The sequence below is a fragment of the Pongo abelii genome, chromosome 9 (genome assembly GCF_028885655.2).
Source record: "Pongo abelii isolate AG06213 chromosome 9, NHGRI_mPonAbe1-v2.0_pri, whole genome shotgun sequence".
Classification (NCBI taxonomy): Eukaryota; Metazoa; Chordata; class Mammalia; order Primates; family Hominidae; genus Pongo; species Pongo abelii.
Genome location: NC_071994.2, coordinates 14,832,886 through 14,847,428, shown reverse-complemented (window position 1 = coordinate 14,847,428; position 14,543 = coordinate 14,832,886).

Here is a 14,543-nt window from a genome sequence, read left to right as displayed (position 1 = left end):
GGCCACTTACAGATCCTGAAACTCAGGGTCAGCGTAGGCTCAGAAAGGTCACTGATATCCAACCCAGCAGACCAGACGTAAGAGCACTCTGCCCAGAAGCCTATTTACTTCTTCAAACACACACAAAAATATTTTGAGCAACTTCCTTAACTTTTTGGGGTCTTCCTCTCTGTTTTCAGAATGAAGATAGTTAAACATAATAGTACCCCATGGTGACAGGATGAGAAAATATATACATCCAGCACTTAGAACAAAGCCTGACAATGTAATCTCATCAAGACTTATGAGCTTCCTTTCCTTCCATCTTTCCCTGCCTCGCTTCCCTAGATGATAGAGCTAGATGATAGAGCTAGATGATAGAGCTAGACTACCCTTCCATAGCCAGACATCAGAGCTAGATGATAGAGCTAGACTACCCTTCCACAGCCAGACATCAGAGCTAGATGATAGAGCTAGACTACCCTTCCATAGCCAGACATCAGAGCTAGATGATAGAGCTAGACTACCCTTCCACAGCCAGACATCAGAGCTAGATGATAGAGCTAGACTACCCTTCTACAGCCAGACATCAGAGCTAGATGATAGAGCTAGACTACCCTTCCACAGCCAGACATCAGAGCTAGATGATAGAGCTAGACTACCCTTCCACAGCCAGACATCAGAGCTAGATGATAGAGCTAGACTACCCTTCCACAGCCAGACATCAGAGCTAGATGATAGAGCTAGACTACCCTTCCATAGCCAGACATCAGAGCTAGATGATAGAGCTAGACTACCCTTCCACAGCCAGACATCAGAGCTAGATGATAGAGCTAGACTACCCTTCCACAGCCAGACATCAGAGCTAGATGATAGAGCTAGACTACCCTTCCATAGCCAGACACCCTCCTCACTTCCTCCCTCCAACACTTGCCCACAGGCACACCTAGAATCCTCAAGACCACTTGAGTGGCTTCCTGGTACCACTCTTGCTAGACCAAAGAAAACGGTAAGATGTGGAGGGAATTATGCTTCTCAATTCTTCATATCTTCGATAGTGCTAAATGGTCCATATGCTTTCTTATAGCTGGGGACACATGCATTTACGCAAACACATGCACACACACAAAACACCCTCACATAAGTCTGTGCTGGGGGAAAGCTATGCAAATCTGAGGCTCCAACCACTTTTTGTGTACTTTTCACAATTGCCCAGAAGATGGCAGCAAAGCGTCCTGAGGAACTACTTTTTCTGTATAATTCAGCCCTATGTGGCAGTGTAAAGCTAGAGGCTAAATTGTCCCTCTAGATATATAACAGAGCATAGACAGGAGAGGCATTCTGTTCAGTTTCATCTGCGGCCCAAAAACAAGAGATGACACAGAATTGTGCCAAGGGGCAGGACAGAAGGAGGAGTCAGCCCCCAGAGCAGGTAATTATTCAGGTAGAATTTAGATCTTTTTTGTTGTTGTTGCTCCTGAGAGTAGTATTCTGTTACCAATACTGTTTAGAATTGTCTACAAATGGATGCTAAAAAGCATATGGCAGTTTCTTATTGTTGTAAAATTTTCTACAGACCATGCTTGTCTTCATTGCCTGCACCTGAAGAGACCACGCCCACCACCCCTGTTCTTATTTTGCCATAGAGATGACAATCGCTCCTAAATTACACAATAAAACCCCATTCACCCAAGTAGAAATTAACAGAAAAGAGCCAAACATGGTTTTCTCAACCAGATTATAAAACTTTAAAGACTGAGTAAAAGAGTAAGAAATTGAGTAAGACTGAAGGAAGAGTATTTCATTAGAAACAGAATGTTGTTTGGAAACTGTACTGGAGAATTTCGTTAGAAGGATGATGTTTTGTGTGGTTTCCTCCTTCCTGTCACTATAGGAGAAGGAAGGAGGAACCTCCCCCTCATCTCCAGCTCAGAGAGAGAGGCTGGAATGGGACCGCATGGGGATCATGTTGTAGATCCTCTGCAGTTTAGGGAAAATGAGAAACTTGAGTCCAACACACGAGGAGAAACCAAAGAATGCTAAGACCAGGACTGTCTACTCTATGGCCAGTGTTTTTATCTATTGCTATATAACAAATCACCCAAACGTAGAGGTTTAACACAGCACACCTGTTATCTCACAGGTCAGGACTCTGGGCATGACTTAACTGAGTTCTTTGCTTCAAGGTCTCACCAGGTTCCAATTAAGGTATTGGCAGGGGTGAGGTCTCAAACGAGGTTTGACTAGAGAAGGATCCTCTTCCAAGCTTACAATGTTATTGCTAGAATTCAGTTCCTTGCAGTTGTAGGATAAATGGTCTCATTTCTTGCCAGGTTTTGGCTCGAGGTCTTTGTAGGATATTGGCTAGAGACCCCTCTCAATTCCTAAGGGCTGCCTATACTCTCTTACCATATCAAGACTGCAACATGACAAATTGGTTTCTCAAGGCCAGCAATGGCGAGAATGAGACACCAGTAAGACAGAGTTTACAGTCTTCTGTGACGTGATCATGTAATCACATACCCAAAATCACATACATCCTGTCACCTTTGCAGGATTCTGGTTATTCAAAGCAAGTCACAGATCCTGCCTATATTTACAGGGAAATAACCACAAAAAAGGCATGAAGATCAAGAGGCAGGAATCATCTAGCCACCCTAGAGTGGCTCTCATGGTAACAATTAAGCAAGAGGAGTAGGTTGCGTGGGCGTGGTCTGCACTTCCACCTGTACGCTGTGTGAAAGAGATTCTACATGGATGGTCTTAGAGCTTGCTCTGAAAAGAAATCAGGAGGGAGCAAGGAGACCTTGAAGAGAATGAGGCTGGAGATTTTCCGATGGACATCCAGGGACAGGACATAGGATGAATCGTCAGCTGCCAGCTAAGTCCATGAGGATACTGAGGGGAAGCCCAGCCAAGGAATCCCAGTGATGGAACCACAGATGCATTCAACACCCACCAGCCTGCATAGCACTGACATCAAGTTGGGAAAGGGCCAATCGAGAAAGACTTTTTCTGTTCCTCTCTCCTCATTCCTGCCCCTGACTCTGTGAGGATCAGGAATCCCTCTTAGCAATCCTCAGGGTGAAGAGTTAGAGAAGAAATAGCACTGGCCCCCACTTTACATGTCAGGTGCCCTGCCTAAAGCAGGCCAAACTGAGGGAAAGAAGGCATTTTAATATGAATGACAGTTGGATTTTGATTTTTGCATAAATCTATATTTTAATTACTAAAGTGACTGAGGAACTCTTAATTAGCTGACAGTAGTAACATCTTAAATTTCAAACAAGAAGCACGGGAGAGCTAGCCCTACTGAGGATGCTTAGAAAGAACAGTTGTGGGGCCGGGCACAGTGGCTCATGCCTGTAATCCCAGCACTTTGGGAGGCCGTGGCAGACAGATCACCTGAGTCAGGAGTTGGTGACCAGCCTGGCCAACCTGGTGAAACCCTGTCTTTACTAAAAATAAAAAAAATTAGCTGGGCATGGTGGTGGGCACCTGTAATCCCAGCTACTCAGAAGGCTGAGGCAGGAGAATCACCAGGCTGGTCTGGAACTCCTGACCTCAGGTGATCTACCCACCTCGGCCTCCCAAAGTGCTGGGATTATAAACGTGAGCCACCTCACCCACCCTGAAACTGCTTTTTTGTGCTGAGTCAGTTCCTAGGTGGGGGCCACAAGATCAGATGAGCCAGTTTATTGATCTGGGTGGTGCCAGCTCATCCATCAGGGTCTGCAAAATATCTCAAGCACTGATCTTAGGAGCAGTTTAGGGAGGGTCAGAATCTTGTAGCCTCCAGCTGCATGACTCCTAAATCATAGTTTCTAATCTTGTGTCTAATGTTAGTCCTACAAAAGCAGTCTAGTCCCCAGGCAAGAAAGAGGTCTGCTTTGGGAAAGAGCTGTTACCGTTTTTGTTTAAACTGTAAACTAGAAACTAAGTTTCTCCCAAAGTTAGTTCAGCCTACTCCTAGGAATGAACAAGGACAGCTTGGAGGTTAGAAGCAAAATGGAGTCAGTTAAGTTAAATGTCTTTCACTGTCCCAGTCATAATTTTGCAAAGGCAGTTTCATATTGGATTCAGTGATGAAAATATTTTATCTGAACACCACTTAAAGAGGAAGTCATTTTATATCAATAAAATAATTTTTTAAAATTTTAACCAACATTAATAATCTAAATACCCTGACTTGATCATTACACATTCTATGCATGTAACAAAATATTATATATACCCCATAAATATGTACAAAGATCATGTATCAATTAAAAAGAATCTCAAATCACATGTGTATTGGGTCAGAGGTTGGTAAAATCTGAATCCCATTTTCTGACAAGATCTTACACTTGTGAAAGAACAAATTAAAGATCACTAGAGCTTATAAATAAAATATAAATTGAAAAGCTGAGTTTATGTGTTTGTGTATGTGCCCAGTAAGGAAAGAGCCCTGTGGCTCTTTCCCTGTGGGGAAATTCATTAAGTATTCACCAGGTGGGGGAAATTCAGGGGTTTTTTTCAAACTGAATAGAAAGAGGTTTCATAATAGTTATGCAAATTGAAGACTGAAGACTAGCAGTCTTCAGTCTTTAGGCTGGGAAAGTGAGTTGTTTAAAACAAGTCCTGTTGTTTATAATCACTTACCAGTTCCGGTCAACTGAATCAGCTGCAGTGAGAAAAAACATTCAGTTTTGATTTGTTTTCTAAAAATATTTTCCTTTTATACTCAAAATTAGTTGCTAACCAAAATTAAAGAAAAAACCTGAGCAATACATTTTGTTTTCTAAATGCCACTAAAATTTTATATGATATAGGAGCGTATGTGTAAAAATGAAAAATAAAATGTCTCCAAATGTGTTTTAGTAATATCAACAAAAAGATGGCAAAATTGTTTCATTCTCATTCTCTGCTACCATCTGGTTTAAGAAAATAGGAAGAAATTTGTTCAAATCATAAAGGTATCATTTTGAGAGACAGGACTAGCTGGATTTCCTAGGCCAACTAAGAAGAATTCCTAAGCCTAGCCGGAGAAGGTGGCTGTCCCCACCTTTAAACACAGGGCTTGTAGCTCAGCTCACACCCGACCAATCAGGTAGTAAAGAGGGCTCACTAAAATACAAATTAGGCTAAAAGCAGGAGGTAAAGAAATAGTCAAATCATATATTGCCTGAGAGCACAGTGGGAGGGACAATGATCGGGATATAAACCCAGGCATTCCAGCAGGGAGCGGCAACCCCCTTTGGGTACCCTCCCTTGTAAGGGATCTCTGTTTTCACTCTATTAAATCTTGCAACTGCATGCTCTTCTGGTCCGTGTTTGTTCTGGCTCGAGCAGAGCTATCGCTCCAGTCCACCACTGCAGTTTGCCGCCGTCGCAGACCCGCCACTGACTTCCACCTCTCCGGATCTGGCACCGTGTCCCCTGAGCTCCTGATCCAGCGAGACGCCCATTGCCCCTAAAGGCTCGCTATTGTTCCTGCATGGCTAAGTGCCCAGGTTCATCCTAATCAGGCTGAACACTAGTCACCAGGTTCCACAGTTCTCTTCCGTCACCCACGGCTTCTAATAGAGCTATAACACTCACAACATGGCCCAAGGTTCCATTCCTTGGAATCCGTGAGGCCAAGAACCCCAGGCCAGAGAACAAAAGGCTTGCTGCCATCTTGGGAGCAGCCCACCACCATCTTGGGAGCTCTAAGAACAAATATTTTCAGATAAATCTTTGAGTAAGTTCACAATTGAGTTATCTGAAATATGCAAGGAATCCTGTTCACCAAGATAAACGCACATACTCCAATAGAAATTATCTTGCAAATTCAATGTCGATAGTTGATATGGTTAGGCTTGGTGTCCCCACCCAAATCTCATCTTGAATTGTAATCCCCAGGTGTTTAGGGAGAGACCTGGTGGGAGGTGATTAGGTTATGGGGACAGTTTCCCCTATGCTCATTCTTGTGATCATGAGTGAATTCTCATAAGATCTGATGGTTTTCTAAGTGGTAGTTTTTCCTGCGCTCTCACACACTGTCTCCTGCCACCATGTGAAGAAGGCCCTTGCTTCCCCTTTGCCTTCTACCATGATTGTGTTGTAAGTTTCCTGAGGCTTCCCCAGCCACGCGGAACTATGGGTCAATTAAACCTCTTTCCTTTATAAATTACACAGTCTCAGGTATTTCTTTAAAGCAGTGTGAAAAGAGACTAATATAATAGTCAACATAATTTGTCTTCTTATTATTTGATCTCCCCATTTTTCTTATAAAAGAGTGATTATTCAGAAGTAAGACTCTGCACAATTAAGAGATGGTATTTCCCAGCCTTCTTTGTATATAAAAATGGCAGTGTGACATAGTTCTTGCTAATGAGACCTAAGAAGAATTTTGCTGGAATTTGGGGGAATGGGCTAATTTCTTATTTAGGCATAGCCCTTCCTCTTCCTTCTACTGCTCTCCTCTCGCCACCGTCCTTCTTTTCCTTCTCGTTCTTCATATTCTTTCAAAGGAAAAGGCAAATAGAAAGCTGACAATGGATTATCCAACTTGTTATCATACAGCTCCCATGGAGATGAAAGCTCACCTTATGGAGAGCTGAGCACAAAAACCTGAGAATCCGAAAACACTGATGATACTGAAATGGCCATTGCAAAATTATGGCTAAGAGCATTATTACAGTGAAAGAGATCTGACCTAACCAACTTCACCTTGCTTCTAACCTCCAAGCCATCCTTGTTCATTCCTGGGCCTAGGCCAAACTAACTTTGGGAGGAACTTATAGTTTGAAACAAAGACAATATCTCTTTCCCAAAACAAGATCCCGTTCTGCCTGGGGTCTAGACTGCCTTTGTAGGAGTAACCAATTAGCCACACAATTAGAAATTATGGTCTAGGAGTCACATAGCTGGAGGCTGCGAAGTTCTCACCCTCCCCAGTTGCTCCTGGGGATAACATCACTATTGTAAAACCTAAGATCAGTGCTTCAGATATTTTGCAGACCCTGCAATTGATGGATCAGCTGGTACCACCCACATTAATAAACTGGTTCATCTGGGTCCTGTGGCCCCCACTCAGAAACTGACTAAGTGCAAGAGGGCAGCTTTGATGCCCTGTGATTTTATCTTTGACCTCCCAACTCACTGGCCCCTTACTCACCAAATTATCCTTAAAAAACCTAATCCCTGAGTCTTTGGGGAGACTGATTTGAGTAATAATAAAAGTCTAGAGGGTCTCCCATAGAGCCAGCTGTGCATGAATTAAACTCTCTCTATGGCAATTCCTCTGTCTTGATAAATTGGCTCTGTCCAGGAAGCGGGCAGAGAGAACCCACTGAGTGGTTACAATATCGTAGGTCTTGTTAATTAGCTCTAGGCAGTTTCCCTAGACTTCTTGAAAAAGCCTGCTTTTCTAACTGGTGAAGCTTTGGCATTAAGGAATGCAATCTCAAATTGATATACTAATATAGGTATTTTTAGAAAGAATATAATTGTACAAATGAGCAAATAAACTTCAAGTTATTCTAATATTAAAAGTAAAGTTAAAATTGTTTTCACTAATAGTTACCTCAGTCACCTTTCCCCACCATTTAGAATGCACCATTTGTTTAATGTTATAGCTGGGATTACCTTAAAAATCTCCTGGTTTTATTGATTTCTATATTTAATGGGTGAAGAAATTAATCTACAGAAAGCCACAGTGACTCACCCAGATTTATGATTCAGACTTAGAGTCTATAAGTCCAAGACCAACATTGTTTCTTATATGCTGTGTTGCCTACAGGGGTCCACAGTACCTGTTCTCTACCATTTATTGTCAATACTCAGTAGAATTATTAATACCTCAGGGAAGCAAGATTAGTTAATAATGGAATATGTATCAGCATTGCAAACATGAGCTATTTCATGAAGGCCAGCGTGAGAGCATTTCATCAGCTTGGATTCTCAAGGTCTCATAAATGCTTTAATTTGTAACTGCATCAACAGGTCTTATGGTGATGCTGGACAACAGTGGAACACAGATGTAGACAATTACCTTCAAATCCAATTATCGGGGAAGCCAAAGGTTTACCTAGGAAATATTACCTTTGCCAGGACTAGGAACATCTCAGTTTGTTTTTGTGAAGCCTTCGTGATTGGCACAATATGAGTTTAAAGTATGGAGAACCGGATTCAGTTTCTAGCTTGTACAATTAACAGCTGTGTAAATAATGACTCACCCAGCAATTTTGTCAGCAGAGTATTATTTGTGTTGGGTTTTGTTTGTGGGGATTGTTTTGTTTGCATATATATTTGTGTATTTTATGTGGTTTTGGGGGGCATGGGGGTTCTGCTCATCTCTGTGTGTCTACCCAGGTCTCTAGTAGTCACTTTAGCCCAGGTAGATTCTTTAGCCATTAACTAAATATTGGCTTCCTAGTTTTTCACTGCACATACAATAACATACGGTAATCAGATGTGACTTTGTCATGTGTACATACTTCCAGAACTGCCAGTTCAAAATAAACAGACCCTCCTTGACATGGAGAATCCACATAATGTCACAGGAATGACTCACATACCTACCAGGAAGATATGTGAGTAAGAGAAGCTCTTCTGTGCTGTGGATAGTGAGCAGAGCTATAAAGAATTAAGGATATAGAACCTATAATTTAATAAGGTATTTTTTTTCTGAGTTACCCCTGGTGGAATAAACAAAGGGAAAATGCATTTTTGTCTACCTTGGGACAGAAAATAACATGATTGTGAAGTCTCTTAGATTTAATGGAGCTTTGTTTGATTTCTAGATATTTCTAAGAATTTGTTAACATTTATAACAATAGGCATCAGAAACTTTTAGGGGAAAAAAGGGAAAATGTGAACAAAAAAAGGAACTATGGCATTTTCACTGAGGAAGTAAAGCGTGATCTGGAGAAATAAAAAACAAACACATATTGGTCCCAGGCCAGTTTTAAGAAACCCTTTTATACTAAGCCCTTTTTAACAGAAAGTGTTAATAGTATTCAATTTTTTTAAAAAAAGAAAGAGAACTCATGAAATTCACTTAGCTCTCCTAATTACAGCAAATTATTGGAACAAATTGTTTTGTTAAATTCAATCAGTCTTAGGTCTTACAGATGCTACAAATGGGATTATCTTATGGACATATGTGACAGAAATGGGATGGGAACTTGAAGAATATAATCGATTTCTGAGGATCAGGAAAGTGGAATTAAGTCCTTCTGATTTCGAGAAATTACTGGGCAGTAGTGCAGATCATCTGCTGTTGGGAGATAGAAATAATTGCAATTTTAATAGGCTTAGATCAGTGGTAGTGCAAAGGAGGGCATAGGATGAAGCAAACTTTATAGATATAAAATGCAAACCTATAAAATAGACAGGATGTCATATTGGAGATAAAGACACCTTTGGGAGACTGTACTAGAGAGGATTAGCAAGGCACCTGTTGTGGTTACACACAATCCCAGTGTCTTCTAAACCCCAGTTTAAAAGACAGTTATCTGACCTCTCTCCAAGTTTATTACAGACTAAAGAATCACAGTTGCCTGTAAATATTTCTATGTTTGAGGAATTGAATGACTATCACTAAGAGATGGGATGCGAATATACTGGAGCTTCCAAGAGTCTTTACAAGAATAGCAAGAATACTGCAGGGGCCAAGGGCCAGGCACGGTAGCTCACGCCTGTAATCCCAGCACTTTGGGAGGCTGAGGCAGGTGTATCACGAGGTCAAGAGATCGAGACCATTCTGGCCAACATGGTGAAACCCTGTCTCTACTAAAAATACAAAAAAATTAGCTGAGCGTAGTGGCACGCACCTGTAGTCCCAGTTCAGGAGGCTGGAGCAGGAGAATCACTTGAACTCGGGAGGCAGAGGTTGCAGTGAGCCGAGGAGGCAAGATCGTACCACTGCACTCCAGCCTGGCGACAGAGTGAGACTCCGTCTCAAAAAAAAAAAAAAAAAAAGAATATTGCAGGCGCCAAGGGTATAGCTTCCCCTTTGCCCTCTGAAGTTTTCCTGAAAAGTCAACTTGCAAAAGGCAGATTAATTGAGAAAAGGCATACAAATTATTCAACACATAGACATGAGGGCCTTCAGAATGAAGACCCAAAAAATATAGGAGAAATTATCCATTTGTATGCTTAGGTTCAACGAAGTAAGGACAGCCCTGTAGAAATATGACTGGATATAATCTAATGCTAATAGGCTGAGTTGGAAACCGAGCAAGACCCGTCTGTTTAGGTTTTTCTTGGCCTCTCTGTGCTGCATTCCTTCATTTTGGTTTTAGGACAGGACCATCTCTGGAATGGGCATCTTATGACCTACAGTCAAACAAGATAGCTCAGATGATTTCTTTATGACCAGTTTTACACAGATAGAGTGGAAGGAGAGTTAGAGTAACACTTTTAGGTTTTATGGCTGGCTGTGGCAAGAGGGGTGTCTGGTTTTTATGACCCACCTTGGGGAGGGATTCTTGTTTCTACAGCTAGCCTCAAAGGAAGATAGGACTGAGAGACAGGAAAGGAAGTCAGAGAAAAACTTTTGCTTCTGAGGTATTGTTTTGGGGTATTGTTTTCTGAGCCCCTAAATACATAATAGGTATCTTTGTCTTTGCCCTTTTTATTGTTCTTTTCCTCCTTTTATCTCTTATGTGCCACTGTCACCATTCTCAGGTGGGCTTTCGAGAATGAACGTGCAAAATTCATGATTAGGGTCAACCACGTTTCCATAGCTATGGGCCTTACAAGCATTAACTGTCTATCATTTGCGTCTTCAGACTGATATTCAGAACAGTTTCAGGATTCTCACACTAGGCTAGAGAACAATTTTTTAAATAAATTCATCAACATATTGATATGGGAGAGGGGCAGGGAAGTGCTGAGTAGAGAAGGGCGGGGTCCCTGGTGAGGTTCCACCCTCGGCCTTTGCCCACGAACCTAGGTGAGGACAGGCACTCCTGTTTTCATAGTAAATGTTGCATTTCCAAGCCAGCCGTGCCCCTCCTCCTGTGCCTATAAAAACCCTGATACCCTAGTGGGTATACACACACAAGTGGCTGGATATCAAGAGGAACACACTGGCAGAACACACCAACAGATGCTGGCAGACCATCGATGGCAGAACAAAGCAGATGCCAAAGGAAATTCAGCTGAGGGTGGTTGGAGGAGAGCCAGGCTGCTGAGCAGCCCTACTCCAGGGGAAGACCACCTTACCACTTCATCTCCATTCTGGCTCCCTGTCCATCTGCTGATAACTACTATCACCACTCAATAAAACCTTGCACTCACTCTCCAAGCCCACATATGATCTGATTTTTCTGGTACACTTGGGCAAGAACCCTGGGATACAGAAAGCCCTCTGTCCTTGCGATAAGGCAGAGGGTCTAACTGAGCTGATTAAAGCAAGGTGCCTGCGGACGGCTAAGCTGAAAGAGCACATTGTAACACACACCCATTTGGGCTTCAGGAGCTGTAAACACTCAACCCTAGATGCTGCCATGGAGTTGGAGCCCACACTCCCCATAACCTGCCCATCTGCATGCTTCCCTTAGGGGTTTGAGCTGCGGGGCACCAAAGAAGTGAGCCACACCCCCATCACGCACCCTGCAAGGGGGATAAGGGAAAACTCCCCTCGTTTCAATAAGTTAAAGCTTATTCACCCCATGAGAGCCATTTGGTTGGTAGGCTATTAATTATTGCCTCAATTTCAGAGCCTGATACTGGTCTATTCAGGGATTCAACTTCTTCCTGGTTTAGTCTTGGGAGGGTGTATGTGTCCAGGAATTTATCCATTTCTTCTAGATTTTCTAGTTTATTTGTGTAGAGGTGTTTATAGTATTCTCTGATGGTAGTTTGTATTTCTGTGGGATCGGTGGTGATATCCCCTTTATCATTTTTTATTGCGTCTGTTTGATTCTTCTCTCTTTTCTTCTTTATTAGTCTTGCTAGCAGTCTACCAATTTTGTTGATCTTTTCAAAAAACCAGGTCCTGGATTCATTGATTTTTTTAAGAGTTTTTTGTGTCTCTATCTCCTTCAGTTCTGCTCTGATCTTAGTTATTTCTTGCCTTCTGCTAGCTTTTGAATGTGTTTGCTCTTGCTTCTCTAGTTCTTTTAATTGTGATGTTAGGGTGTCAATTTTAGATCTTTCCTGCTTTCTCTTGTGGGCATTTAGTGCTATAAATTTCCCTCTACACACTACTTTAAATGTGTCCCAGAGACTCTGGTATGTTGTGTCTTTGTTCTCATTGGTTTCAAAGAACATCTTTATTTCTGCCTTCATTTCTTTATGTATGCAGTAGTCATTCAGGAGCAGGTTGTTCAGTTTCCATGTAGTTGAGCGGTTTTGAGTGAGTTTCTTAATCCTGAGTAAAATGCTATTCTTAACATCAGTTCTGTTCCATTGGTCTATTCACCTCATTACTAGGCTTATTACTAGGACTATGTAGCCTGCTTCCTCACTGTTCTATTTTAACATTCTAGGAGAATGAAAACCCCACAGAGGAAGGTGGTTTTGTCTGTTCTGTCCATTGATGCAATCCAAGCACCTAGAACACAGCCTGGCACAGAAGAAGTGCTCAAACTATGGTATTTCAATGAAAAGTGAGGAATATTTTTCATGTGGAATTTTTTAAAGGAATGTTGTGCCCTACACCTTTTCAGTAAGGAGATTTTCTGTGAAGTACCACGCAAGGCCTGCTCTGTGCACGGCGAGATCAGCAGAGGTAGAGACCAAGAGAGGCAGAAACCTGGCAGAGCTGCTGAGGATGGTGTAGAAAGAGACTCCCCCATGCTTAGTCATCCCATCATGCCCATTGTCATGTGTAGCCTCCAGTTATACAAAGCTAGAGATGCTCAGCCTCATCCCCATCTGAGATAATTGCATTCTTTTGCCCTATTCATCATCACTGAACGGTGAGTCCCAGCAATTCTGTTTTACTCTGATATCAAGAGCACCAGGAAATAACCATTTGTTTGTATTTCACTTGGAAGGTAGGGTCTCACACCAGGTTTGGGGATTTACTGTTCAAGTCCAGATGACCAGTAAAGCAAGTTCCTGGAAGTAATAATATAGCAGTTAAGAGCACAGTCCCGGCCAGGCACAGTGGCTCATGCCTGTAATCCCAGCACTTTGGGAGGCTGAGGCGGGCGGATCACGAGGTCAGGAGATTGAGACCATCCTGGCTAACACGGTGAAAACCCGTCTCTACTAAAAATACAAAAGATTAAACAGGTGTGGCGGCGGGCGCCTGTAGTCCCAGCTACTCGGGAGGCTGAGGCAGGAGAATGGCGTGACCCCGGGAGGCGGAGCTTGCAGTGAGCCGAGATTGCACCACTGCACTCCAGCCTGAGCAACGGAGCAAGACTCTAAAAAAAAAAAAAAAAAAAAAAAAACGAGCACAGAGCACAGTCCCTGAATTAAGATTACCTGGATTCAAATCTAGACTTCACTATTTTCTAGGGTGTGTGACAGGGTAAGTTACTTAACCTCTCTGTAATTCAGGTTATCAGCCAAAAGACAGAAACCTCCTGTTATTTTAGCAGAGAATACTTGCTAGAAAGAGTCATTACCTGTGTATTAAAGAACTGCAAAGGCATAAAGAAAACACTGAAATAATAGAGACATAGAAACTGCGTGAATCAGCCACAGCCCAGTCACTACTAATTCCCTAAGCAACCCCTGGCCTTCAGTTTCCCCACCTGTAAAATGCTGAAGTTGGGGGGAAAAATCCTTTCACTTTCATTCCGCTGGCGTGATAGGAGATTCTAAGAAACGGAGAAAATTCTGTGAGTGGAGCCAATAACCAAGTCAAACATCAAGGGGGTCTGTGAATGCTGCTCCAAGGAATCTCTCTCTGGATAACCAGACCTTGTGCCATAGCCCTAGCCCGTCATCTCCACTGCTAGAGAAAAAAAATACAGTTAGTCTGTCCAAGGCTGTTAGAGTCCTCCAACATATAAGATGCATTTCCATTTTACTAGCTTCATGGTCTGCTTGGGGTGGAGATGGCGGGGAGAGCGTATCCTTGAAGTAGGCACTAGGACTGTGAGTCACTTGCCTGTCTAGAGCACCAGGACTGTTTGCAAAGGGCTGAGGAGATTTCCATCAATGGACAAGAGCATGAATTTAGAGTAAACACAGATTACACTTAGAGATCAGAGATCAATCTAGAGATAAAATACACTTTTCTCTAAAGGGGATGGGAGAAGATGTTGGACAAGAAATACCAGATTTTCTTAATGGTTCATTTATGTCAGGCTCTATGGTGGGGACTTTTATGTTATTTGACTTAATCCTCACAACAATTCTGAAAAATCTTTTTTCAAATTTTGTTTATGAGAAAATGAACTGGATATTTAACTGATTTTCTCACGAATTCCTTCTGAGGCTCAAAAGAAATGTGAAAGAAGCCCAAATGACCAAGGTTCTTTGACAATTTGGTCAAAACAGTTCATAGACCCAGAGGAAGGTCTGGATCCTGGAAGTTTTCTTAAGCAAAGAGTGCTGGTTGTGGATATGAAGATGTTGACTAAGCTGGGCACGGTGGCTCACACCTGTAACCCCAGTACTTTGGAAGGCCA